This window comes from Paramisgurnus dabryanus, chromosome 20 (assembly GCF_030506205.2).
Source record: "Paramisgurnus dabryanus chromosome 20, PD_genome_1.1, whole genome shotgun sequence".
NCBI classification, from domain to species: domain Eukaryota; kingdom Metazoa; phylum Chordata; class Actinopteri; order Cypriniformes; family Cobitidae; genus Paramisgurnus; species Paramisgurnus dabryanus.
In genome coordinates this window covers 28,390,327-28,404,161 of record NC_133356.1, presented here as the reverse complement: position 1 = coordinate 28,404,161, position 13,835 = coordinate 28,390,327, and the positions used below count along the sequence as shown (strand labels likewise).

The following is a 13,835-nucleotide window of genomic DNA, read 5'->3' as shown; positions in this document are numbered from 1 at the left end:
AACCCCAGTTGACATGCCATGCCAGTTGTGTCCTTTTACCCCAAACAGAATATCAATGAAACAACTGAGAGCCCTTGATTAAAAAAAATGACATCTAATCATTGTACCTTACATATTTAAAGCAGACTAAACATCACTTGTTAAACAATTAGCCACTACGTCCCAATTAAACACTGCACACAACCCGTATCTCTTTAGCATAGTTGAGTAACACCCAGCGGTACTTGACAGATTAATCCTTCAACAAATCCCACCCTAAACACTTTCACACTAGCTGTTTCCTAATTGATAAACCTCAACAGGGGCTGCACTATCACACCGTAGTGCCGAGCACAAATCCTCACATCCCATTACCAGACAAGTCTCTTAAAGAACCAACACACACCAGCGGTTTGTGTGCTGTGCTAACATAACCCACACATCAATGAATGCTGAATGCTGCTGAGAACACACCAAAGGATTATATGCATGTCAAGGGTTCGAAAATTGCTAGCCCGACGTCCCGGGGCTATTGTGCCTTCTAATGTTTCTTTGCTTCTCCGTCAGCATATCATAGGGAGGAAAAATATATTTGAATTCTTTTGCATTCTCTCATAGATTTGGTAGGGTAATTATGTTTTATGCAATTCATGCATCGGGTTTTGAAATTGCATTTGAATGCACGCTCGCTTTTTAGTTTCACTTTCCATTCGCGACCGCTAAAATTGTACAGGGAGCACGCATTACTTATTTGCCATTGATGCTCTGGATCTGTTGTGCACAAATTCTTCCAACGTCATCTTGTCAGTCATTACTATCCTCATGAAGTCTCCCGCAGCAAGCTTAAATGTGATATAGATTGCATAACAGTTACTCGCCAGCTATGTACAGAACAGGGCTGCACGATAAATCACACGTGGTTGTCACGCGCATCTCCTCAGTAAAGCACGGCCGAAATGAGATAAAGACGTGGACCGTCATGTCTGGATGATAGCCAGTTGATAAAACACGTGTCCGTGAGAACTGTAAGTGGACTTATGTTTTAGGTTTATTTAAGCCTGTTATTGTATTAGTCTATAGTTCTTGCTAGGGCTGAACGATACATCGAATTTTCATCGTCATCGCGATATGAACTCACGCGATGAACACGTCGCAACAGACAGCCTTGACGCGATGAATGAAGGGAAAACGGTAAGCGCATGTAATAAACGTTTGACCTATCACGTTTAGTCCTGAAGATATGCCCTGCGTCCCAAACCGCAGACTTTCATACTATATAGTAGGCGAAAAGCACTACTTCTCGTACTCTTTGCATACTATATAGTATGGAAGTACGCAGTTTGAACACAGATGGTTTGCTCGTTCATGCTATTAGGCCAATCAGGGGAACCCCCCAAGTCAGCTACGCTCAGATTGATTTGTTAGGTGTCAGTTGCGATGCTGTGCCTGTTAGCAAAAAACGATGGTGGAGAAAGGAGAGAAGAGTGAGGAAAATGTGTTGTCAGACGAAAACCTTGTGGTGAAAAGGAACAGCACTTCAGCTATATCATGGAATTATTTTGGATTTAGGAGTGGTGACGCCGCAAACACAGGTACTGTGGAAGTGGTGATTAGGGATGTCAAAATATGCAATTTCCCATATTCGATGATCATTTAAATTAACGATCAATCAATCGAATAATCGTTAACAGTAATAGTGCAATAAGCCATTACAGCAGTGACATATAGCCAATGACATAAAAGTGTGCGTAAAAATGCCAGCTTCCTCACGCGAATTAAATTTTTTTATTTTGTCTAAATAACATGCTAGTGCGATTGTAAAATCAGTCAATGTAGTTGGTGTTTTGATAAAAGTCATCAATTGAATCTCGTAATGAAATATAATGACTAATAGACACAGTAAACTCCGCCTCATAACGGGCACTCCGCACAGTCGGGTGAAAGTCCGTGCGTCCATGACAAAATAAGTTTTCATTATCATCAAGTGTTATTTTTCTAGTTGTTCACCTTGCTTTCTGAGTCGTTGATACATCACTTGTTGTAATTATATCCAAGAAGCACACAAAGGGCACTTTTTTCCGTCGTCACCTCAGCTTTGGACCTGCGGCGTACTTTCAGCAAAGATGCTTATTATGAAGACTTCAACCTTCCATTAGAATATCTGTTTAGCGTGTAGCGCCTCAGCCAGTAATGATGATGATCAATGATATATGTTGTGGGCGTTCAGAGTGTAACAACAGTCAGTTACAGTTTACATTTAACAGTTTCTTGCCAGAATGTAAGTTTTACATTTTAATCTGTTTATTAAAAACGGCTTCTGGTCTCCTTCCCTGTGTAAAGCAGCGTTAGCAGTGTTGCTATGCTAATCTTGCAGGCTTCCCTGAAGAGGGTCTTTGCTTTCAGTATCCTAACTATGTTTAGATTTTCGGCATCGGAACCTCTCAGATCCACTGCGGATGCCATTTCGTTGCGTTAGCAGCCAGCCTCGTCTCGAATGAGGTTATAAAGCCCAAGTGAGTGTTTGGCATCAAGCATCGTTGTGATCATGGCTAGTTTAACTTCTTCGCGCTTGTTTAATTTTTTCACCAGCTGTGTATGTGCTTTGCGCAGGCGCCGGACACACGTGCTTGCTTTGTCGACAATCGTTAATTTTTATCGATTTAATTCTTATCGACAATTAATCGAAGATCGATTAATTGTTAACATCCCTAGTGGTGATTCACATATTGCGTATATTGCGCGCTCAAGTTCATTATTTCAAATGTAGGCGTGCAGTATGTGCACTCTGGAAGCGTCGCGGTCGCGACTCGCACACGGTGCGATGCCCTCGTTTTTCCAGGCTTTTCAAAAAAATTTTAACTTTTCATAATGACACAAGCGCAGCGTGCAGATCATGTGACAATAACCTACGTGTCTAGCGTTTTCCACGCGTTTTTAGGAGCGACATGTGAATGGCCCCTAAAACATGAAAAAATATAAAATATTTATTGCAACTCACATCGTCATCGCAACATTAAACAATGCCATTGCACATCACAACTTTTCCTCACATCGTGCAGCTCTAGTTCTTGCTAACTTAAAAGTAAGTTAGCTGGTGGTTTTGTTGTTTGAGCAACCTGCTAGCTAGGTTTCACGTGCCTGTTGATAAGATATAACGTTATTTACACTCCTTTAAGATAATGTAATTAATAGTGGGAAATAATCAGTTTTTACCATCTTTGCGGCATCTATCATCGTTCGCCAGACGTTCTACAACATCTGCTTTAGGTTGTGTTTATTAACCCTTTAGTTTCACTTCATCACGCAGCTATTCCCATTAGAGGTAAAAACATTTAATTCATTAATAATCTAGTATCTGTTCATTTTTTGTCATAGTTTCTTCAAAATTAAGCTTTATTAGAGTTTTCCATGTTTCAGTGCTATAATTGGGTCCCCAGTGCTTCTATCAACCTAGAAAATGTGAAAAAGATTAACCCAGTAACATTCTCTGCAAGCATGTGAAAAAAATAGGTTATTTTAATTCCGCCTGTTCTGTGACGTAGGTAAGTCTTGTTACAATAATACCACCCCTTAATCCGAACTATCCAACCATGGCACTGTCATTTGGTGCAGAAATAAAGAAAGAGAGAAAAGATAATTGACAGCACAATTAAGTTTCAATTTCAACAAACCACCATTATGGTGATCAGTGTTTGCATTTGATCAGCTCGTTTGCATTTTAAAGGACACACCCAAAACAGCACATTTTGCTTGCACCTACAAAGTGCCAATTTTAAAATACTATAATAAATGATCTGTGGGGTATTTTGAGCTAAAACTTCACATACTCACTCTAGGGACAACAAAAACTTTACTTACATCACATAAAATCTCATAATATGTCCCCTTTAATTTAACATCATTGGTGCTTTTTCTAAACTCTTGATGGCCTTTCTGGGTAAGATGCTTACTAGGTCTTGTGACACAGCAAGATAAATGAATGACATCAGAAAGCTCATCTACTTTACACAGAGCTGAATTAGTGATCCTCTGGCTTTATAACAGCACTAGTAACTAAAACAGGACTCTGAATTTAAAAACAACACAATGGGTTAATGTGCGAATACTGTATACATGCGACAAAGTCCTTGCATGCTTAATCCGCGTAAAGTCAAAAGGCACGTTAATGTAATTCCTGTTAACGGTACTCACATCGATATGAACACGCGGCAAAACTGACAGCATGCAGGAGTCAATGAATCGGAAGAGAAAATAAATAAATAAATAAATCGGAAGCGATCACATCTTTATGAGGAAATATTAAGCGCCATGTCCACTGTCTGTGCAGTATCTATAATGCACTCGTTAAAGGCATAAACTGCGCTTTTTGTCGAAATATTGCTTATTTCTTCACAGTCGTGTTCGCCTAACTTGCAGTATATTCTTCAAGCCGCAACGTGCACAAAGTAATAAACCTGTCGCTTTAAGAGATCATCGTTTAGAATTAACCCGTAAAAACAGTCGTGATTTATACAAGCGCAACCGGATACTTGACAGCATTAACGGAGTATATCTGCGTCCAAATAGAAGAAGAAACATTTCTATTGTTTTAATTCACGAGCCCTCTGTGGATGGAGATAACACATTAAATACACTAACGTTACACTGCCTAGAGGCTTATTTTTACTGCCCGTGGCCATGACTGACCAAACGAAAACCCCTTTAAGATCTGTAAGTTAACCTTCACTCGCCTGTTATCTGATCAATGCTTGGTGCATTTAATAAAAATCATCGCACATGTCTGATGACTAATATCATGTTAAGGTTTTGTCCAACATTGCTGGGTGTGTATCAGATCTTAACTGTGACTGGCCCGCCTATATCAACAATGTATGAAAATAGATTTTCATAATAATACGTAACTAAAACGTACGAGTGTGACAAATGTACATATTAATAAACTTCTGACCTACCTCTGTTGAATTTCTAACAGTTAACTATAGAGTTGAATGTAGATCCGTCTCGACTCTTGCTCAAGCTGAATAAACTTTGCCCGCTTTTCCTTCTTTTCGTCGCTGGCTACTTGCTAACGTCCGCTAAAATCTCTCCGCGAGCTCCGTCAGCAGCGATCGAAGAGCCTCCGTCACCTCACGTTTATCTCTCCGTGAGAAGTGAAACAATACCGCTGAACGCAGGTGTAGATGACGGCTGCTGCAGATTTCAGATAAAGTTTATCTTCATCTTCTCCCGTCCAGCGCCATCTTTTCCGCGGGGCACGCCGGGTAATCCTCAGGAATCCTGACGCGACGCCGCGAGTTTGTCGCGCGTGTTGGAATGTTGGGATCAGACGGACAGGTGGGACACGAGGAGTGTGATGTAACTTTCCTTCAGAAACAAGAAAAATATCCGCAATGAAAATCAAATTATTGTAATTTAAGCCATCTTATACACGCCCACATTAAAATATCTTAGGATACTTTAGTATACGTACTACATTAAAGTATCGTAAAGTATACTAACTAGCAAAATTCTCAAATACTTGGACCGCATTCGAATTTGCCTATGCCCTAAAGTATAGCCTGCTGTTTTTGTTAAATGGGAAAGTATGGACATTTAAGTACTTTAACAGGAATGGGACATAGTAAATCTAATTTTGACTACTATTTAGTACTGATTTAGTATTACAATTGAGATGCAGGGATAGTGTTCAGAACCCCACAGTAGCCTACATAATAAAGTGTGCCACAGTATTAACTACAGTTGATGAATTCTCAGCTTAATAGTACATAAATATTGTGGTATACATTGACAGTTCTTACTATAATATACTATAGTCTACTTTAGTTTACTATAGTAGCCTAAATACTAAAGTATATTGCAATAGTTTTTCATGTGGGCAGTAAAACAAAACAGCATTCCTCCAACATCATGATGCTGCATAAAACAACATTAGACACAGGACTGAAGTGTACAGAATTAATGAGATGCTCTGACAGATGCTTTTATCCAAAGTGACTTGCAGTGCATCCAATCAATACTGTTTTATCAGTAGGCTATGTGTGTTCCCTAGGGATCAAACCCATGAACTTCCAACTGAGCTACAGAAACAAGTGCATGTGTGCAAGCTTCAAAACATATAAACTGCATAACACTTTGATGTATTCACAGTATTTACAGGGTACTTATGGTCCATGCCAAAAATATGCCTTGTAATATTAAGCCGTGCACAAAACACAGTACTAGGGCTATGAAAAAGGCCTACCCAGGTGAAAATAGTAAACTTTCATAATGTAGGCTACCTAAAGTGCTATTTTCACATAATATATTTAAAATTCTTCTTTAGTACTTAAGTAAAAAAAATCTTAAGAACATCTAAGTGTACTTATCTGTGCTATTTTGAGACACCTGAACTAAATATATTTAGTTACTTGTAGTCAATTTAAACCCATTTTTGTGTGAAAGATGGATAAGAGCCTCTAATAGAGCTACTACTCTTTCACCTTTGTAATTACTAAAATTATGCCAATATATGCTGGTTACCATGGCGTAAATCACTTTAGCTGCACTAAATAACTAAAAATAAGCAATATTTAACATTGTTTATATGTAATAGTTTATATAGAAAATAGATGGGAAATAAAACTTAAAATTAGTGCTGGGCAAAGATTAATTGCATACAAAAAGTGATTGCTGGGCAAAGATTAATCGCGATTAATTGCATAAATTTTTTTGTGTGCATAATATATGTGTGTACTGTGTGTAATTATTATGTTTATTTAACCACACACACATACATATATTCATTTCAGAATGTTTTATTTATATATAATTTATATATTATATATATATATATAATGTATATATATGTATATATATATATATATATATATATATATATATATATATATATATATATATATGTATATATATATATATATATATATATATATATGTATATATATATATATATATATATATATATATATATGTAAATGTGTCTTAAATACATACATGAATGTGTGGGTATTATATATACATAATAATTACACACAGCACACACTCGTATATTATGCAAAAAAAAAATCACTTTTATTTTGTATGCGATTTATCGCGATTAATCTTTTCTCAGCACTAATTTTAACTTATTTGGAAGCTTGGGGTGTTAAAACAAAATATAATTTAACATAAAATACAAAATGTCTGTAACAATTTTTTAAGGGTGAAGAGTGTGTACACCTACCCCTCATACTGTATAATTCATAATTCCTAACCCTATCATCATTATTATTCACGTAAATTAACTCTTTGCCCGCCATTAACCAGTTATCTCGAGTTATCTCGTCAATTAAGAGTAAACGTTTCCCAATGACGCTTCCCTGATGGGTTTTTACGGTAATCTATAATTCTGCTCTTATCCACCAGATGGCGCTCTTACCTTATTTATAACTATTTCAACAACATTGAAAACTCCTTGTATGTTTTGATCATCGTTCTGAATTTGATCTCCTTTGTAGGAGATCATTTACAAAAAAAATCAATTATTTCAGCTTTTTGCTCAAAATTTGGTATTTTTTAGGAAACCTACCCATATTTGAGAGGTTATAAAAAGAAAACAAATGAAGATATGATGAAACGTTCTTTCCCTGTATTGTTTGTTAGTTTGAAAGCATCTGTTCTTTCATTTGATATATTTGTATGTTTATATATTTATAGAAGAAAATGTTCCTGGAAGGCGTTTTGTGAAAGTTTTGTGACAATCATTAAAAGGCTGGCAGGGAATGAGTTAAACATCAAAAAAAAATTACGCCATATTCTTATAAACTACACAGACAAAAAGTGAAGCATTTATTAATGTTATAACAGTAACTAAAAAGAAACATTTGATGCAACTTAAGCAGATCTATAAATGTATTAGTAAATGCTGAAATTAACATGAACCAAGATTAATAAATGCTGTAGAAGTGTTGATCTTTGTTAATTCATTTTAGCTAATTCATTAACTAATTGTTAATAAATAACCTTATTGTAAAGTGTTACCAACATATGTATATAAAATTATTACAGGAATGCATTTTTGCAGCATATTTGACCTCAGAGTCAGGGCCCATTCTGCGCCCCCTCTAGGGGTGAATCTAGATATAAACATTAAGAAATGGACTTTAAGCTATCATCTATGTACACAGCTCATCCGTGACCATGCACAATGATGGTGCTAGCACTGTTGTGTCTGGGTTTGTATAATTCATTATTCATTTATTGCATATAGAATGAAGCAGGCACATGATTAAAAGTAACAGTACAAATAATCTCAGAAAAGTAAAGAACTGAACATATTTTGCCAATGAAACAGAGTGTCCGATGAAAAAACGCTTAATAGATTTTAAGGTTGTATGCAAAATCCACTTGAACCAAAAATCCGAGGGACTGCACATGCCCCCCATCAGTTTTAATGGACATGACGCTTCTGCGTACCAATAAACTACTTCTTCAACCTGAAGTTACGTTAACACACATACAATCAAAACTATACCAAAAATAACTAACAAAATAAGTAATGTTAAAGAATATGCATCTGATTGCGAGCCATGTAATGGATTTGTATGATTCAATCTGAGGCCTCAATGCAATATTTCATGGAAAGAAAACTTAGCAGCAGATGGCAGTCAAGGGTGCTACATGTAGTATGGTTCATTGCCAAGTGAATTTTGTGTAGTTAAATGTGTATCATCAGTGAGAGTGTACTGAGACCTGGCCAAAAGACATCGAGAAACACTGACTCAATGCTTGCTCTGTGCTGTGCAGATTCTAATTGACTTCTTGATTAAAAAAAGAAAAATGTTGTTTTCTCCTATACTTCCCTTAATTTCCCCCTACCTCCTCCTCGTGCTTAGTTTAGAGTCATTTCATTAGACAGACCAAGCCACGGGAGTCTGCTTTCCTTTTCCTTTTAAATGTGTGGTGAAGTGAAGAAGAGAGATCATATAAATAATGCAACAAAAACAGTTTAAGGGTAACAGAGCATTTAAAGGAAAACTGTGTTTATTGAGGCAATGCGTCCCTCTGTGAGGTGCGATGTTGTTGTCTAAGCATGTTGTCTCAGGATGAGCAGACCTTCATCTGACAGGCAGTGTCAGTGTAAGGTTGAATACTAATGCTGAATCAGTCTGTTACAGAGGTAGACAGCTGACCTCAGAACAGCTGGCACAAAGCATGTGCTTCTAAAAGGGGTCATGGTCTATCTGCCCCAGACCTCATGTTGCTTTGTATCGGAGAGCTGTGGAGGAAAACATTTGCATTTCAAGCACAGAGAAGAGACTTCAAATGACTCAAACCACCGAGCCTGCGCGTTTCCTTTTTTATATGTCATCTGTGGCCTTACGTGGTCATCATAAAGCTGTGCCTACACACATTCAAGTCAATTCATATTGAACAATACTGAGACAGCTATGAATACATGACACTGTTAAGACAATGAGAGATGTATAACATATTAGTATAATTTTATATGTTCATCATAGTGATTAAGACTCTTGGCTAGTCATGAAAACATCTATTCAATGAAATTCTATCACCATAGCTTACTTGCAGTGGCGGCCGGTGACTTCTTTTCGCCCGATGCGAAGTTCGTCACAAAAATGTATAGCCTGTCGTGTGTTGTTCCTTATTTCAAAATATGTGTTCTGCGCGTCAAGTGAACCTATGTGCATCACGTGTCTTGTCAAAATAAGTGCCTGCTGCAGACGCGTCTAAAGGGTTTATGATAAAAGAAACGCACGCGTTGCCATATACTCGCATAATCTCATGCGTAATCAGATTAAGGGAGTGTCTTGCATGTATTTTGTAGAATTGAGCGTCTCTTTTATCATAAACGGTTTTGACATGTGTGCAGCAGGCACTTATTTTGACAAAACACGTGATGCACATGGTTCACATGACACAACAAACACATATTTTGAAAACGCAAGCAACACACATGACACTTATTTTGAATTTGCGCCCCTCGGATGAGCAGTCACGAGCCACCACTGCCTACTTGACTATTTAACCTGAAATTATGAAGATTAATAACATGTTGTAATGTACTTTATGAAATGACTGAGCAAAATAATAAAGAAGCTTTGTGCTCTTTATTGTACATTTGAAATAGAAATGTTTGAGCAAATTTGATTAGTATTAGTTTTAACATCATACTAGTGGTGAGGCCAGACATTTTAAACTGATGGACCACAACTTTCAGATTACATTACTTTATAACATAGTAGTGGTTAAATGGATTGCATTACGTTTTTGTATTTTAGATGTACTCACTTTGAAAATAATTGTCTTTACACTCTTAAAATTCACTGGTACCTTTTCAAAAAACTTCAACTTTTCTACCGAAAAGGTGCAAATTGGAGTTTGTGACAAAATGGTACCTATAGGACCTTTTTAAAAGGTACTGTCCCAGTAACAAGTGTAGGGAATCAGGCTCTTATAGTCGTAATGCCATTTAGCAAGTGTGTATCAATTTCATAAGATGTGTACTGTATAGCGACACCAACAATAAAAATAAATATAGCTGCAAGCAGCAATACCGGGGTCAAGCCAAAAGGGCACAGAAGGGTGTAAAGTTGAGTTTGGATAAGAATACTAAAGAACTTATGTAAACCTCATGATGTCAAATGAAAAAAATGCAAAAGTAATCAACAAAAATAATCTATGTTCTTGTCTCCTGCAATCGTCCTTCTGTTATTGACAATCATGGAACATTAGAGCACTGAAGGACATGTGAGTGATGTTTGCAGTGGCATAAAACACAACATGTCACAACATGTTACAACAAGTTAAATCAGTCAAAAGAGACCATCCCCATGTCTCTACGATGTTCTGATGCAAAGAAAAAGTTCTTTCAAAAACGGTTGATAAGGTATTCTCATTGGTTGCTAGAGAGTAAATTCACATCCACCAGTAATTATAGTCCAAGCCATATGAAATGAAGATTCCATGATGACTCATGGTTAAAGATGTGTTGTTGCAGTAGTTTTAGGCAAATATAGCTATTTTCTATCGCCAAACCACTAGGTGGCACTATGACAGAATCGTGCATGCAACCTCAGGTCATTACTGCGTTACATCTAGCTAGTTTCATGACTATACACTTTAGTTCAGTAAAGAAATAGTTGTATGACCATAGGGCTTGCTTGATATGAAAGATTTTGTTCAATTATAGGGCCACCTAGTGGTTCAGGCATACCAATTTTTTTGTGTGGCCTCAGACTCTGCTCATACATCAGCGTATCAAATCTGGTGAAAAAATCTCTTTTCGTTACAAAGTTATAACCATTTATGTGTAAAAAACACAAAATGTAAAGGTACTTTTTCGTTTTTTGCAATTTTCGGCCATTTATGATGAAAATTTTAATATAACGCCAATAGAGTTTTTTGTTCAGAAGGTAATGCAATGTTCTTCCTATGGCATTTTCGAGTCGATCGGAATAACGCTCGCGGAGATATTCGCGCATGTTTTTTAAGTGCTATTTTGCCGTGCAGGGTTAACCGTGAGGCCAATTCTGGCATGTTTGGTATCGTTGGACTCGACAACTATTCAGAACTCCAAAGAAACAAGTCCCGTGAAAAGACGTCAATCGGAGCCAAAGTTATAGGCGTGTAAAGCATAAGTCTGACCACTAGGTGGCACTGTGACGAAACTCTGCATGCACTCGTAGTTCCTGACTGGCATCACAAGTACCAAGTATCGTGTCAATAGGCTTAAGTTTGGCAAAGATACAGCCTCAAATCCGTTTTTTTGCGATCTACGTAAAATTTGTTGACGCGGTTTACGAAAACAAATTGACGAATTGACATGAATTCCATAACTTTTTGCCGTTAGGGTCTGTAGATGCTACATACCGATTTTCGTGGAAATTGGGCAAAAGCTCTAGGACGAGTTCGCAAAAGTAGGTTTTACGAATAATTCAAAATGGCGGAAAAATTTCCATGACGGAAAATGACGTCATAGGGTCAAATCGAATCGTCTTGAGCCAAGGAATCAGAGGAAACAAGAATTTTGTTTCTAGGTCTTACGGATCAGAAGTTATAAGCAAAAACGTAAGTGCAACTTTGAACTGTTGGTGGCGCTAGAGGGTTGGAGATAGAGACTCCAAATTTGCTGTGGGGACACATTGGACTGTCCTTTATCAGTGTGCCAAATTTCATAACTTTCCTACGTACGGTTCTATGGGCTGCCATAGACCGCAATGGCGGAAGAAGAAGAATAACAATAATTATAAGAAAACTAACGGATACAATAGGGGTCTTCGCCCCTACGGGGCTTGACCCCTAATTATCTGTAGCATTGCAATTGGGATTATACAAAATACGATTATACAAAACATAATTTCCTATGTGGTTCCTTTGGACTGAAATGTGACCGGGATATGTTACAGTAAAGTTACAGTAAATGTGAAGCCACTGTTTCTCTCTAAACGGCTCTCAGCATAAACAAACAGCACCGATTTTCAGTAGCTGTCAAAAAGATACATTGAGTGTCCTGTTTGTTTTGGGTGAAAAGTGCATGAGCAAAGAAATAAGGGCCGATGTAACTATCTAACCTTTATGTGTGTTTATAAGGTAAACATCATTTCAGCTTGCCTTTTGCAAAACCTGAAACCACGTGGTGACCAAACAGTGTAAAAATAATTGTTTACTGTAAACATATATTTATAAATCTGACTATATTCAAACATAAATCCCCTTACCTTCCACTTCTAGAACCTTTGGCTGTTTATATTTCACAGTTGGAGCGGATTTTGGTCTGAAAATCCATTCATGGCACAGCAGGAAAACTGACACTTCTTTTACTAATGCATGGAGAAGCAGAGTTGAGCCAGGAGGCACTTACATAGCAGATATTTCACTACATATTTGGTTAAGCCTCTAAAATTGTCCAAGCAAGCTCACATTAAATCATGATTTTAAAAGGGCTATGTGACTTTATACATAAGAAAAGAGACCTTTCTAAATACAATACAGAAGGACAGTGGGTACAATGAGATGTGACAGTACCAAGAGAAGCCACAAGAGGAGGATATGTGCCAGTGGTTTAGGATAGTGCCTTATCTCATTGATCCACTTACATTATTTATAGCTCTCAAAATGGTTCATTTCTTGTAATAATAAATGAATCAGAAAAAATTGTGTATGTTAGAAACATGGTGCACAATTGATTTTCAAATGTACTTAGAACTTTAAACGTATCCTTTGAAATCTGTGGGTTATTCAAGTTTATTGAATATTCATTTTCCAAAGCAGACTTTATATACTGTATTGCCTACTCTGTGTTAACATATTTTAGTCTATGTCCTGTAAAAGGTGTTTTTGTAGTTCAACTGGTAGAGCATTGCATTAGCAGTGTTAAGGTTACGGATTTAATCCTAGGCACCACACATACTGACAAAATCTGCAAATATGTAATGTCAAAAATGACCTTTCATAATCTTGAGGTACTTCATGTACTGCATGAGATAGTGATGTGCTGTTTAGTGACTAATACATAATCCAAAATCCAATCTAGTGACTCCCACGATACAGCTGCCCACACCATTAAATGTCAAACAGTTCATAATACATGAGGTATTGCGGGTCTCTCTTTACATTAGGTCGGTCATAGTGCTTTAGTTTTGAATATATATATCATGCTTTAGTTTCGGAATTGTGTGGCCATATTGTGATCAATTATAACTAATATACTGTTTTGATTTTTGTTGTAGTTTTTTATATATACACATAAGTATACAGTATTTGCCGATTACATTTACATTTATGCATTTGGCAGACTTTAAAACATTTACATAAATGTATTACACTAATACAGTATATTAGTAGGTGTGTTAACCAGG

The 13,835-nt window shown here is 36.9% G+C and overlaps 1 protein-coding gene across 1 annotated transcript in view; it reads right to left on the bottom strand.

Annotated features, from left to right (window-relative positions):
* Positions 1-5,323, bottom strand: part of tjap1 (tight junction associated protein 1 (peripheral)) — a 110,146-nt gene extending 104,823 nt beyond the window's left edge. Inside the window, exon 1 of the mRNA XM_065251303.2 lies at positions 4,932-5,323. The gene's annotated coding sequence lies outside the window, so the exon portion shown is untranslated. The remainder of the gene's footprint in view (positions 1-4,931) is intronic.
* Positions 5,324-13,835: the final 8,512 nt, after the last annotated feature.